A 15,125-nucleotide genomic window follows, 5' to 3' on the forward strand; every position below is an offset into this window, starting at 1 on the left:
CACCAGTAATCAGGTACATATGGCCAAAGTCTCTTATAGGATACTGCCAACTGCAAGGTGCGAATATACTGAAAATCCTGAATTTCTAAGAATGCAGCGCTTGGTTTTATTATTCAGAATTTGTTTGTTGGAGGATACAAATGCTTCAGACATCTTTCTCTTGATATGCATACTTGTTACAATATGCATATGGTATTAGAACACTCTTTCATTTCTGTCAAATATTCAAGATCAATGACATAAACCTCTGGGGTTCATCACTGGGGTACCCGGATTGGAAATAGCAAACGTTTTATGCAAAAATATTTTTACTAATTTTTGTGTTAAATAAACTTTTTTTCACTTTTCGCTGTCCTATAATACATTGAGATACCACAGCCCGGTTGGAGCTCTCCAGATTGGAAGGTATAAGGACAATTATAAGAGTTTATTAAACCTTATAATAAATTAGTAAAGATATTTTATGTTCAAAGTTAATGACAATGAATTTAATATACTTATTATGTAGAACAAAATAGAAAAATACTACAGCACTATTACCTTAATTTTAAATTAAACCTTCATTTAATTTAAACATTTTAAATTAAATAAACAATATTTTTCTGAACTTTAAATTAAAAAATAGATTCCCACATAAAGCAAAAAAAAATCATTGTGTTAATAATTATTAAAAGCAGCGTATAGCATTAATTAAAAGTAATCAAATAATATTCTAATAAAAATGAATGCCACATTAATTTATAAGTTCAAAAAAGAGAGTGATCTATTTTACAATCAAACAGTAAACATGTCTTATTTTATATTCTTGTAACAAATTATATTTGAACTATTTTATATAATTTAGTTTATCATTATTTTGTATGGGGTTTAATGTTAAGCCTCTACGTCCATTATTTTCTGTAAGAGGGTGTTGCATTACCAATGGTTGGCCACGTGTGATGCTGGACTTACTCCTGTTTCTTTGTAGCAGTAGTAACTCACGCTTGTAAGTTTAGCTCAACCCCCTTTTTCCGGGGCTGGAGATGTGCAAGTCTACACTTGTGCAAAACTTTACTCTCAGATTTTGTGAATGGGCAAAAGTACTAAAGTTACTCAAAAGTGTAAGAGCAAAATACACATGTAATCTACTTGCAAGTGTAAGTTAACCTTGCGAACAGACTCCTTTGTCTGGTTGAACTTGTCAGAGAATTGAAGAGTTTCACTCCACTAATCAAGGCAGAGGAGTCAATTGAGGATGCCATCAGTACATCTTTCCATTTCCTTTCCTTTGTGTCACAGCATCACCTCCTTACACTATGGAGAGCTGTTCTGCACTTATGGCAGCCAAGTTACTATGGCCATATTTTGACTGTAAGTAGCACAAATGTGGGGCCTTTTATGGTAACTAGCTTGTGAAGTACATGCTGAGAAGGCAGCTGTACCTCCTGGCCCAGAAGGGTAAAAACGGTGACACGCATAACTTTTCCCTCAGCACACTCCCTGCTCCATGTGCTTGCAAGGACCTCCACCCTATTTGCTATTTTCCATTTTGCCTAGATGCAAAGTATGACTTTTATTTTGTTTTACATCTCATTTCAGTGCTGCCCCTGGGGCTGCCAGGTTCAGGGGCGATTTCACTTGCAGTCAGAGTAACATATTGTTTGTTTTTGTAAATAAGTTGCCTCACCATTCTTTTCTCACTCTCTTATCGCATTGATTAGAAGGAGTTGCATTAATGAACGATTGGCGCTTTACTTGCTGCAACTCACCATCAAACGAAAGTACCAGGGTTCCCAGATATTCTTATCTACTAGAGCCCGATAAGAGAAGATTTTGAAGGAATGGATACAGCATAAATTCTGTGAAAAATGACCAGCTTTTGAACACTAATCCAGAAGCAGACATAGCCTGCCAGTCAAATAGAGAGGTTTCTGACCACAATGGCCCAGTCTGTGCAACTGAGGTGGCGGAGTGAGCTAAAGGATGATGATGGATGAAACCCAGGCCAGTTGACTGTGGGTGAGTGCTTGCAATGTTCAACACTCCGTCCATCATCCCCTTTGGTCTTGCTCCAGTCTGTAAGCAGCCCAGAGCAGAGCACCTGCATCACATGCACTGATCAAACAAACGTTAGGGCAAACAAGACCACCGGTCTGCTCGGCCACAGTGGGGCTCGCCTTTCACATTTTGTTGTAGATTTTAAAGCTGATTTTTAATGTTTGCTGGTGCACCCACCTAAAACACCTGAGTTGGCACGTATGCTGATTTCCCGACTTGCCTTAGGTTCACAGTTCAACTAAAGGTACAGTTAGAGACAGATTTACATGTAAACACATTGTATAGCATCAAAACTCAGACAAACATTCCTGTTAGAACAAAGGCACTCTTAGAGGTAGGTTTATCTGGGTTGCAAACCTTGGGGCATATTTACAAGGGCATTGAGCCAGAGGAACCTCACTTTTAACGACATTCCTGTGGCACAATGCAGTGCTCTATATTTACAAAATGACATTAAGCCACTTTTTGTAGCTTAATGTCACTTTGCAAATTATGCTACCCATTCATGCAGGTATGTGCATGAAAGGGGCATGCAATGGGTGTTGCTGTGGGCGTTCCACTGCAACACCCATTGCTTTTTGACGCTGCCCTAGATTTACAAGGATCTATAAATCTGAGGCAGGGCCAAAAACTAACGCCATGCAAGAGCAGGTGCTAGAATGGCGCAGCGAGGAGAAATACTTTTATTTCTCCTCGTTTTGCTTTTTCTATGTGTGCTGCATTCTGCAGCACGCAAAGATAGAACAAAACGCCATGAATGTATGTTTATGTGCAGGAAGGTGTCCCTTCCTGCACAAACATTAAATAATGACAATATGCTACTTTTATGTATTCTGCAGCACACATAGAAGTAACAAATCAATATTAATGATTGTTTATGTGCTGGAAGGGACACCTTCCTGCACATAAAAAATAGTTTTCTGCACGGAAGGCACCCTTGAGCTATAGTGCAAGAGTGCCTGCATTGGCGCTTGGCAGCTAAGTTTAGAACCAGCCCTTGGAAAAAACAGAGGAGCGCATTGTATTGTCATAACTACAGGGCATCCCTAGGTTTTTGGAAATATCGGAGTGTGGCGCTGCCAAATTTGGCACAGCTCCACGCTCTGACATTTCATTATACATATGCCCCCATATGGCATAAGTATTCAGGGGGCAATAGTTCAGCCTCCATCGGGCATTGTTTTTCATAAGTGGCATTTCCATGCTGATACAGCCATTGGTTGTTGGAAATACCTTTCGCTTCTGGGCCTTTTGGCTAAGATCAAGTACAGTATCTGTTATCAGAGCTACGATTTCGAATTTGAGAAAAATAAATTTGCATCATATATGCAAATGTATGACAATTTGCAGACAAGGCCTACCTGACTTTTAAGGAGCAGGAGGTAGGACACTAGCGTGCTGGTGCCAGTTTGCCCATTTGGGGTTTGAAGTAGATACCCCAAGGACTGTGTGGTCAGCTCCTAGAGCTTGGACACGTTGCGCTCTCTACTCCCTCTGGGGCTTATTTACAAGCTCCTTGTGCAACCGGTGCATTACTTTTAACATGGGAAAAAGTAACGCACTGGCAGCACATGGGGTTTGTAGATAAGCCCTTCTACCTTTCCTGACGTTTAGGTGAACTAATGATGGAGGCTTAACAACCATCTTTACATCCTTCACAAGCCTGTCAGCACCCAGACCTCTGGCGAGGAGACTTGTGCTTAGGTGATAAACACCTATAACCCTCACAATAGCTCTTGGGAGTGTCTGCTATTGTTTCTTGCACAGCAGGCAATTGCAGCCTGCTTGAAATTACAGGACAGGTGACACTCACAGGCATATCTGTAATACCCAGGTCATCCCAAAGAAAATCCGACAGCCAACCAGTAGCACCTTTGACAACCACCATTGAAGACTCAGACATTTGTGCCCCCGTGACCATTGCTGAAGGCATCCCCCAGTGGACACCCTGAAGCCCAACCGCAATCCAGTGGAGGGTATCTAGGAGGCAAGTAAGGTGAACCCCAACAAGAGAGCATCAACGTTGGGAAGGCTGGTAACAAGAAGGCACCAGTGCCAAAACAGGGGAGACCTGAAACCCCAGCACTGACAAACCAGGGGGCAAGGGGAAGAGTGAGGAGAGGACCAGACAGGGGAAGAGTGAGGAGAGGACCAGACAGGGGACTGCCCCTGTACCCTTCAATGGGTACAACTGCACCCACAGGCACACCAAGGTCATGCGGTGGGTGAATAAAGATACAATGGGAACCAAGCAAGCTAGAGACCTGTTCCTAAACAAGGTCATCAAGATAGCGGGATCCCAGAAGGGGAGTGCTGAGCTGCCAAGCTTCAGCATCAGGATGGATTTTCCTCTTGAACTTTGTCACCCAAGCCCGCTACAGTAAGAACTGGAGTCATTCCAAGGGAAGAAAGAGGAAAAGCCGTACAAAAACGTCCACTTAACGGCAGGATAGGAGCCAGCATCAATAGAAAAGAGGATCATGGTTGAAATGACAAACCAGCTCTGTATGTGGAAGACCTGCACACCTAAGGTATAACTGTGTGTAATCTCTCTAAGTATGAATGGTAATCTATGTTAGGGCGCAACCCTGCTGTGGGTTGTGCCCACAACCCGACTGTGAATGCTGCACTATATAGACCTAGGGAAGACTAGGCCTACAGGGTGCTCAACCTTAGTCCCTAAGGCTTCAGATATGTAATCTCCTTATGTTTGTTTAGTTCAAGTATTAATCATACAGTAAACATAAATTCATTCAAAATTACTTTTTTCACATCTTTCTCTATTTTACTGAATCCATGATTCTCAAAAAGCTTCAGCATCAGGGTGGATTTTCCTCTTGAACTTTGTCACCCAAGCCCTCTACAGTAAGAACTGGAGTCATTCCAAGGGAAGAAAGAGGAAAAGCCGTACAAAAACTTCCACTTAACGGCAGGATAGGCGCCAGCATCCATAGAGAAGAGGATCATGTTGGAAATGACAAACCCCCACATCCCAAACCGGGATATCGCATCACTTCTCCAGAGACATGGCACCATCGTGAAAGGATCTACCAAAGTCAGAGACAGCAGAGGTATATGGAACTTGGCCTCGAAGGCGATCTTCAACCTCAAAGACCCAGCAGGGAGGGATAGTCTGAGACATCCACTAGCGAGCTTCTATCTAGGAGCCGACGAAGGTAAGAACAGATTTCCAGAACAACCCTTCATCTGCAGGAAGTTCCAAGCCATGCAACATAAAAGAGGCTGCCCAGAAAAGTTCTGCAGGATGTGCAAAGAGACTGGACAGGAGGTGAGCAGAGGCTCCGGCAAGAAGATGTGCAATTCCAGCGGAGGAGAAGGTCACCACTACTACTGATGCCCCAAGTCAGACAGATAAAAGACCTACACAGAAGCAGCAATGGGAACCGCAGTCTGAAGACCACCAAGCCAAATTTGGACCCTGTAGCCAATGCCATGGTGAACGCCCTCCTGAAGGCTTCAAGGGAAGAAGCCAAGAAGGAGCTAGAGTCAACCAGGACTCTGAAAGGACCAACCACCGAAGGATCAAGGCACCTCCCTAGAGAAGACACAGACCACAGCAGACCCCAAGGCAGATCCCGCCACATTGGAGGACCCAGTGCCACAGACTGAGACTGCAGATTCATTGGGAGACCACCACCCTGATGGACCACCCGAAGAAGGAGCATCACAGGACATACTGACCAAGACTCCAGCAAGGGCGAGGAAGGGAAAACAACCCAGGAAGGTGGACAGTAGCAGGGATAAGAAAGGAATAGAGGAGGAGTGGAACCAAATAAAATCCCTGGGGCTACAAGAGAAGTGCAGGAAGGAGAAGGAAACGAAGGAAGAGAGGCGATGGGCCAAAGCCAACAAACAACAGGCACGCCAATAGGGAGCCCAAAGCCAAGCAGTAAGAGGAGAGGATGAGGGCCAAGAGATGGACAAAGGGCCCACACGAGCATACAGGAAAAGGCAACAACTAAGGAAGGAGGACTTCTACACCAGCAAGAAGCTCATCACCTCCAAACCGAGCAACAGCAAGGAGACTACATCATTGTCAACTCTGATGAGGATGTAGCAGACACAGGGGGCATCCTGGAAGACCTAAACCTGGCCATGCAATCAGCACTCCGGGAACTACACCAGCAACTTCTCATGATAGAGGCTCCCAGAACCCCAGAGGCGAAAGAAGCTCAGTGGACTACAGTCCCAGAAGCTGAAGTAGAGATCCTCATTGTGGACAGTGATGAAGACAAAGAAGAGGGAAGCAAAGAACAGCAGGCAGCTCAACACCCTCAGTAGAGCAGCTCAGGGTCCTCATTCCCAGTAATGATTTTTACCCAGTTACTGACAGCTTGCTCTGAGACAATGGCTACATCATTGTTCACCCTAAGCATCAGGAGTGTGAAGGATAAGGCTAGACGGGTTGGTACACTGTGCTTCCTTGTTGCCCAGAACCTAGATATGTGCTCTCTGCAAGAATGTGGAATTCAGTATGCCCAGTCACACAGCCAACTTGTGCTGCAGTGGACGCACGGGCCAACTTTGTGGTCCAGAGGGAACACCTGCAAATCATCTGGATTTGCCATTCTGATCAAGGGGAGGTTATTTACCACCAACAGGTTTACTGAAAAGGTCAACAGCAGAGTGCTGGTCGTGGACTGCTTGTCGTCTAGTGAGCCCATTAGGCTCATCAACGTCTATGTCCCCCCGGAGAAAAGTGAGTGGCTTGAGATGTTCAGTGTACCAAGGCAGCAGCTCGTGACCTCTAGGACCATCCTGATGGGTGGTGATTTCAATTGTATAGTAGAGATGGATAAAAGCATTGGGTCAGACTCTGCTTGGAAGGATATGACATGAAGGCTACTGGTGGAGATGATAGGTGAAGAGTCCTTAAGGGGTATCATCGGAAACATGGGGTTGAACCCCTGGAATGTTTCTTGGAGTAGGCTGGGCGGATCTGTGCATTCAAGGATTTGCTTCCTAATCACTTCCCCAACGGTAAAGCCTGGTCACCGTCACTTCTCTGATCACAGAGCAGCCAGTTTCAAGGGGGAACTTACAGGGAAGTTCCCCATTGGCCCAGGATCATGGAAGCTGTAATTCTCTTTGCTGCAAAACACGGAGTTAGTGGTGAACCTCAGAGTCAAGTATGTGGAGTGGAGGAACAAGAGAGATCTCTTTCACTTCGCCAGCGAGTGTTGGGAATGGGTAAAGGGCAGGTTCCTGAGCTTCTTCCGGGATGCAAGCAGAGCTGCTTCACAGGAAAAGGTTGCTATTGGAACTTTATGGCTTCATTAGAGTTTGGTGGACATGTCAGGTTACAATGAGGAGTTGGCGTTTAGTATCTGAAACAGGTAATTTACTACTGTCATACCGAGGGTTCTGGACACTCTCTGCAGACATTTGGAGGCTCTTGAGGAAAACAAAAAATGGAGTAATGTTGTAGGTGTCATGAATGTATGTGTTCTTTTGTTGGTCCATTTGGGTCTACAGGAGTACAAAACTCTACAATGGGAGGGTGCCCATGAGTTGAACTTCAGTGTACAACATCTGACTTGCAATAAACTGGGCTATGTTGGGTCAGGCCTGCAACAATATAAATAACTCCCTATGGAGTGGTGAGACTTCAGCAGGCAGGCCTCCAGTCTTTTGACAATCCTCATTTATCCGTTCATTAAACCATTGACTAATTTTTGCATTTGTCCATGCACACAAACACACACGCACAATTGACAATCAAAGATAACTAAAAAAACATTCCTCATGGCATAGGCATAATTCGGTGGAATAGTTACACTCTGCAATGGTAGCTGCAACATGTTATTCTCACAAACTTACCCAGGTAAAGTAGTCCACTCTTGGATGTGATAAATGGTCATACAAGAAGATGTAGAGTTGGGAGGAAAGGCTTCCAGGTAGGAGCCTTTAGTCACCACTGAAACCTCAAGAGCATGTGTAGCTGCAAATATATGGTGTATGGCTTCTCCCTAGAATCAGGTTCAGCACTATAACATGTTGCTATGAAAAAGTGGCCAATATTATCTTAAAGAAACTCAAATGGCCTAAAAATCCTGAGGCTTGACCAGTGCAGATTTTAGGATTCTCATGGGAAGTCCCAAGGTGAGATGGATGTTGACTACCCTAAATCTGAACATTGTGAGATGGACCCTCAGAAGGAACTCTACCGGAAAAGCGTTGTTTTTCTTCCCATGCTCACAAGATACACCGGATACCACACATGTGCACACACACACACACAAATACACACTGCTTGTTGAGTTTTTCACTGATGTGTACTCCTTTTATAAATTCCGACTGCTGATTTAGCTCATCGGCCACAGGCAACCAAAATTCACTCTCCATGTGAGGAGGAGAATGAATAACATGTACAAATGAAAGTCTTGTCTAGTCTATCTGTGCCTTAATTTTATATTTAATGACAGGTCAGGACTGACAGTTTTTCCTCAATTTATTTTTTAGGCTTTTGATTTCTTTTGTTTTGGATAATATAAGCATCTCATCTCTCAACAGAATATACAGGCCTAGTGCTTTCTCTCATTCGAGCATTTTAGTCTGCTGTGAACTTGAAACTGGCAAACAGTCAGACCAAGCGGAACTGGAAAAAGAGTTCATAATTAAGCGGGAGGCGGGCTTTGGTGCAGACCTAAATGCAGTCTTGCTCACACACAGCACTGAACATTTCCAAGACACCCTTTTCTTTGATGTGAACTGGACTCAAGGTACACTTGGGTTACCACAGCATGCAGTGCATCAATCTTCCTGTAGCTAAGCTGATGCACTGTCTGCCCTGGTTCCATCGTTGTGCTGCTTCAGTGATGATTTTGGCACTTCATTACATACATTATAGCATCATTTGCTGACATTGCTAGCACGGTGGTCAGTTGACTCTATTGCAAGCATAATGCAAGAAAGACTTACCAGACGAGTATGAAAGAGGTGTCATGAAAATTAGCACCACCACGACAATTTTATGTTTCATAGGTGAGCTTCTTTGTCCAAAAACTATTACACCCCAAGCATTAACCATATGCTAATGTTTGAGTTATATGTGTTTTACTAATCTGCCAAATTGTGTGATTAAAAGATTAACATGATTAATTAAAAAAAAAAAATATTCAGAAACTTCAGCAAAACCTCACTGCTTTTCAGTATATCGCCTTGATAAAAGAATAAAATAGTGTATTGTGCATCTCTGCCGCGTTTCTGAGCTACATAGGCTTGCTTTGGGAATTGGCGGCTATCCAAGGTTGTGGTAGTCAAACAGAGCAGTCGTCCCCTGCCAATGTTGTTGACAAGACCAGGAACATCTTCAGAAAAGAGGTTATCCTACCATTCTGGTATGACTTCCAAGCGTTGATGTAATACAGATGCAACTGGCCCTTGAAGTTAGACACCGAGACCGATTAGAATAACAGACATGGTCATGTCCGCAATTTTGTGTCAAGTAGAGGTTGGGAGAGGTGTGGCGCTGCGGTCAGGGCGACTGACGCTGGATGCTGGGGATCACGGTTCGATTCCGGTCTCCGGCGGCAGGGGTCTCCCGGGCACCATGCGACTCTGGACAATAACTCGCTTAATCTTCCCAACTGCGCCGAGGTACCCCTTCAGGGGTGATTTGTGCGCTATACATGTACTGGATTTACATTTATTAGTCAAAGAAAGATTAATACTTTTCAGAACTGTGCAAAAATCAGACTTTATATCACTTCTAATCTGATTTGCTCATATCTTAAGCTGAGTCCATTTTAATTGGATCTGAACCAATGAAAAAAGCAGAAAGGTGTCTATACGTAACTAGAAGAATGGACAGAAGGACTGTAAAAATTCTTGCTTTCTCAGTTTGCCAAGAAAATCTGGAGTTGAGCAGTAAACACACGTTAGAGCAGCTAACTATGATCACGATCCTTAGCTGCCCATCTCAAGAGAGTGATGTCGGCTTTCTTAAGGGATGTGAGAGCTCTGGAATGTAAATCTTTGCCTTGGACACCTCCTTACACTCCTGCTATCGGTCAGAGGAACGGATATGCTATGATTACGTATGGTAATCCCCATTACTCTTAGTCCTACTCGTCCTCGACCCAGTCATCACACATGAGGTATTCCACACGACAGGAAACAAAACAGGAAACGCTTTTAGACTCCACCCACCCTCCTGTCAGGTGCTATAACACACCTCACCACCAGAAGCAAATCCTGATGTACCAAGCACCAAAGGCCTGGAAAGGGAGGGCGGGCGGGATGTATGACTGGGTCGAGGACGAGTAGGACTAAGAGTAATGGGGATTACCATACGTAATCATAGCATTACCTCTACGTCCCTCGTCCTCGACCCAGTCATCACACATGAGGCATACCAAAGCAACGTCCAAACAGGCCTTTGGCAACCCACACACAACAAGACACAGACCAGACACAAAGGAGTGCAGCAAGGCAAAGTAGCAAGAAACAACAGAACCACAGTGGAGGGGAAACCCCCCACAGCCAGCAACACCCCACGACCAAAAACCGGTCCGGTCAGACAAGGCACAACCCCACCACCAGAGCTGCACGAACGCGGACCCGGAGGCCCGGGACCCAGCCTGACAAATCCTCCCAAGGAAGCAGCCCAGGAGACAGACACTCCCCGAGCGGAATGCGCCAGGACACCCACCGGACAGGGCAAACCCGCATCAAGACAGGCAAGAGCAAAGACCGCCAGAAACCAGCGACCCAAAGAGAGCCAGGAAGCAGCCGTAGCCAAACCAGCCAAGCCAAAGGACACGGAGAGAGAGCCAGAAGAGCGAAACACCCCAGAACGAGCCACAGAAAGCACAAGGCACGTTTGAGGCCAAAAGAAAGAACAGAAAGCCACCAGGCGAGAAACCCAACAAGCCATCAGAATGAAGAAAGGAATCCGGGACCCGGAAGGCACAGAAAGCAGCCCAAAGGTCCAGCAAGGAAACCAGAGGAGGAACACCACCTCGAAATGAAGACCCCCGTTCTGAACAGGAAGACAAAGCAGACAACCCACAAGAAGTCCGCAGCACCAAAACAAGAGGACGGGCAGACCACGGGTCCCAAGAGACACCCGGCCAACCCCCAAACCGCCAAGGAGAGGGGAACCAGAAAGAGAGACAGAGACTCAGAGGAGAGGGGTGATGGGGTAGAAACCAAGGAGGCCCCAACGCCAGGTCCAGCAGCAGATGAAACCAGGACCTCCACGGCCAGAGAGGCAGCACAGCCACCACCTGAGCCCCCTCCCGCCGATTCATCAGCAGAAACGCAGGAACCAAAGGAAAAGGGAGGAATGGCATAGAGAAGCCAGGGAGGCCGAAGGAGATACATGGCATCCATCTCCCCCAGCGCCCCCCTCCGGAGACAAGGAGCAGAACAGGGGCACCAGGGCATGGGACCCCGAGGCAAACAAGGCCAGAGACGGAGTCCCGAACCTCAGGCAAAGCAACTGAAAAGTCCTGGGAGCCAGACACAGGGACAGAGACCCCGGTGATTCAGACACGCCACAGTCAACGTGAAGGCCGATTCCACCAGGACAAGGCAACACACCAGGTGAAGATGGAAATAGAGAATCGCCCTCACCACTGCAGACAACACTCCCCAGTAGGACAACCTGCGAGACACCGACGGGAGCCAACGCGCCAGCATCACCCAACAGGCCAGAGTCACTCCCCAGCCCGAGGCGAAGGCATCCGAGGTCCCAACCAGAGGAGGAGGCAGACGAAACAACAGCCCCACGGAAAGGAGGGAGGGGTTAACCACCACAGGAAAGCAGACACCACATCCAGAGACACAGGAACAGGAACCGCAAAACCCAGGACAGGAATGAGACCCACCGCTGCACAGGTCACAGCAGAGGCCGTAGCCGAACCCTGGCCCAGGGCACAGTGAAAACAGAAGCAGCCATGCGGTCCTGAACCTCCAGCCACTGAAGGATGGGAGCCGAGGCTTGCGACAACAACCACCTCAGCAATGACTGCAGGCGACGAATCCGGGCGTCCGCCAGGAACACCCTCCCCGACACAGAACCGAACACGGCTCCGATGAAGGACCTCCGGGTCGCAGGCACCAGGAGACATCCGGGCAAGGTGAACAAAAACTCGAGGTCCCAGAGCGTAGACACGGTCAAGGGAAGGCGGCCAGACAAGACCTCCAGGGACGGAGCCCGAACCATCCGGCCGTCCAAATACGGGCACACAGACACCCCCAGGAGATGCAGATGGGCCACCAAGGGAGCCACCCCCTCGGCGAACACCCGGGGGGTGGACCGAAGATCCAAAAGGGAGGACGCAGAACTGCCAGAGCTCACCCCACTGGAGGGCCTCCACCCCGAACGGTATCCTCCGTACGAACAAGAACAGGCCCCGAAGGCAGAAGAACTCTCGGAAACCCTCCGAGAAAATGGCACCACGAAGATGAAGGAGGTAAACGTCCAACCCCTGCTCCACCAGGGGAAACGGGACAACCGGCCCGTCCGCTGACCAAAAAACGTCCAACAAGGCCAGATGGCGGGAAGCATCCCGAGGAGAAGGGGTCACCACCACCCCGGAGGGGGAGGGGGGGACAAGAATCTGATCTGGAGCCCCACGACAGGACATCCAGCACATATCCGTCCGAGGTCGACAGGCGTCAAGCAGGAAGGAACCTGCGAAGTCTCCCACCAACCAGAGGAGGAACACCAGCGGAAACGACCCCAAGGGCGGCCCAGACAGGAACGCAGTGGACCAGACCCGGTACCCCTCCAGGACCACTCCCCAAATGCCCGGAGGAAATAATGCCCAGAGCCACGACGAATCCGAAAGGAGGACTGCAGAAACCTGGAAGGCTAGTGGAAAGGCCAGGCACCCGAAACCGAGGGAGCCCCCCCCCCCGGTCGGAAGGTCAAGAAAGAGAAAGAATGCATGTGCACCTGGAAGACCCTGCGTAGCCAACCTACCAGCGAGTCACCAAACAGACAGGCCCCAGCGAAAGGTAGCCGCAAGCCACGGACCCTTGGACCACGTCCGCCATCCAATCCCGCAGAAACAGGATACAGTGCAGCAATAGAGGACCACAGGACACAGCAGAAGCCCATACAGAAGCAAAGGCGACGTCCGGAATACATTCACCTCCAGGCGGGCCATAGGCCCCAGCAACACCGGACAACTGGCACCCTCCTGCGAGGACGAAAACAGGAACTCCAAAACGGGCAGCAAAGACTGGACAACGCCAGAACGAACAGCCAGACGAGAAACGGCAGAAGACATCTTCAGGGCAGAATCCATCCACAAGCCCACACCGTCCTTCAGAACGTGCCCAGCAGCCATGGAAGGATGACCCACAAGACTGGCACCACAGAGTCCACAGGAACGAAGACAGGCCAAGTGGAGAAATAAAGGACACAAACCAGGGCATGGAGAAAGATCCGGCACCATCCACACTCGCAACAGAACCACCGAATTGGTCTCGATCCATCGACCTCAGGTTCATGGGCCCAGCATGCTCCAGCTGCACCAAACTGCTCCCTTCCACAAAAGAGGAACTGGCAGAGAAAAGGCTACAAGAAATCCGAAGAAATCAGAAAGCCCAACAGCAAGCAACAGATGATCCAGAAGAAGGCGCCCAAACCGGGCATCAGCACACCTCCAGGCATCACAGGAAAGGGGAGGAGGCCCCACCGGAAAAAGGGGAAGAAGCAGGCCCAGGAGAGTAACAGCATCCCTCACGACGGAGGTAGCACACGACCAAAGTCAAAGAGAAAGGCATCCTGGTGACGAAGTGGTCACAGTTACCCACAGTACACAGTACACCGAACTCAGAAAGAGGAAAGTCCGAGAGCACCCACCGGGATCTGAACCAGTGACCGTGAGGCCGAGCCCAGGCCCCTGCAGCAGACTCAATAGCCCAATGAGCCAACGGACCTAGCCTCAAAGCCGAACTCCAGGCATCCGGGCAACTACCCCAGCAAAACAGCAGAGGGTAGGAGAGGAAACGTAGCACAGCGCAATATACACCAACATCGCAGAGCACGTACCGTAAGCAGACTCCCACCAGATGCCACGCCTGGACTCCAAGATGTAAGCAGAAGGTCAGCGTCCTGTCCACAGCGCTCAGGCAACGTAGAACACACAATGCCGAGGAAGCGTAGCAAAGACCACTACAAAGGAGAATGAAAGGCACTCAGCAGCTCCAGGTGAGGCTCAAACTCCCATCCATGGCATGGCCCAGCGCAAGTACGCCGAAGAAGTACCGCACACCCACCGACTGAGCCACTGGAGAAACAGATCAGAAAGGGTCCATGCGGAAGCGGGACTTCCCCACCCCGGAAGAGCGAAGGAATCCCCCAGAAGAGTCCCCGGGCGCAATCACCGGAAGCTCCGGGAGTCACTCGTATCAGGCACAGGCACAGGCTCCCACAGAACGCCCACCAGCCGAGACACGCAACCGTGCAGAACCACGGAACAGGCACGACTCCGCTCCGAGAACCGGAGCGCCCGGAGACCACCCGGGCGTCCGCCCACACCAGCACCCGGCACCGAACACGGCCGAAGTGCGTAACAGGGGGCAAAGCGCATGCGCGCAAACAGGAAACGCCGCCGAGACAGCCGGCCGTCCCAGCGCAGCAGGAAAGTCCAAATCCACGAACTCCCGATGACCCAAGAAGGGATAATACTCATCCGCGTGTCACCTGCCACCAAAGTCGTCAGCGCGTCCCGGAGGCACACGCAGGAGCCGTCACCAGGGCCCCCACAAGGCAAAGAGGCAATGGCGACATCGGGGAATCCAAAGGGGAGGAGCGCGCCCCAGAACAGCCCAGCGCTCACAGCCCCAAACCCCTACCTTGTCCACGGCACGAGGATCCAGCAGGAAAGCAGCAAGCAGCAGGAGGAAGATCCACAGCACATCCAGCAGCGCGACCAGGGCAGGAAACGAAACAGGAAGACCCACAAAGCCCAGCAGTACAGGTCACCTGAGCCCAGGAGGAGAAAGGGAAGCCCAGCAGCCCCACTCCAAGCAATCCCACGACGGTCCATGGGAGCCCCCCAGAGCCCAGCAGAGGAGGATCCATAGGACAAACGAAGCAGGTAAGC

The 15,125-nt window shown here is 48.9% G+C and overlaps 1 protein-coding gene and 1 pseudogene across 1 annotated transcript in view; one reads left to right on the plus strand and one right to left on the minus strand.

The window, feature by feature from the left end:
• The window catches only part of UNC93A (unc-93 homolog A), a 305,890-nt gene that overhangs the window by 253,299 nt on the left and 37,466 nt on the right, over positions 1-15,125 (minus strand). The gene's annotated exons all lie outside the window — the stretch shown is intronic.
• Positions 3,273-3,488, plus strand: LOC144764547 (U2 spliceosomal RNA; annotated as a pseudogene).

The sequence above is a fragment of the Lissotriton helveticus genome, chromosome 6 (assembly GCF_964261635.1).
Source record: "Lissotriton helveticus chromosome 6, aLisHel1.1, whole genome shotgun sequence".
Lineage (NCBI taxonomy): Eukaryota > Metazoa > Chordata > Amphibia > Caudata > Salamandridae > Lissotriton > Lissotriton helveticus.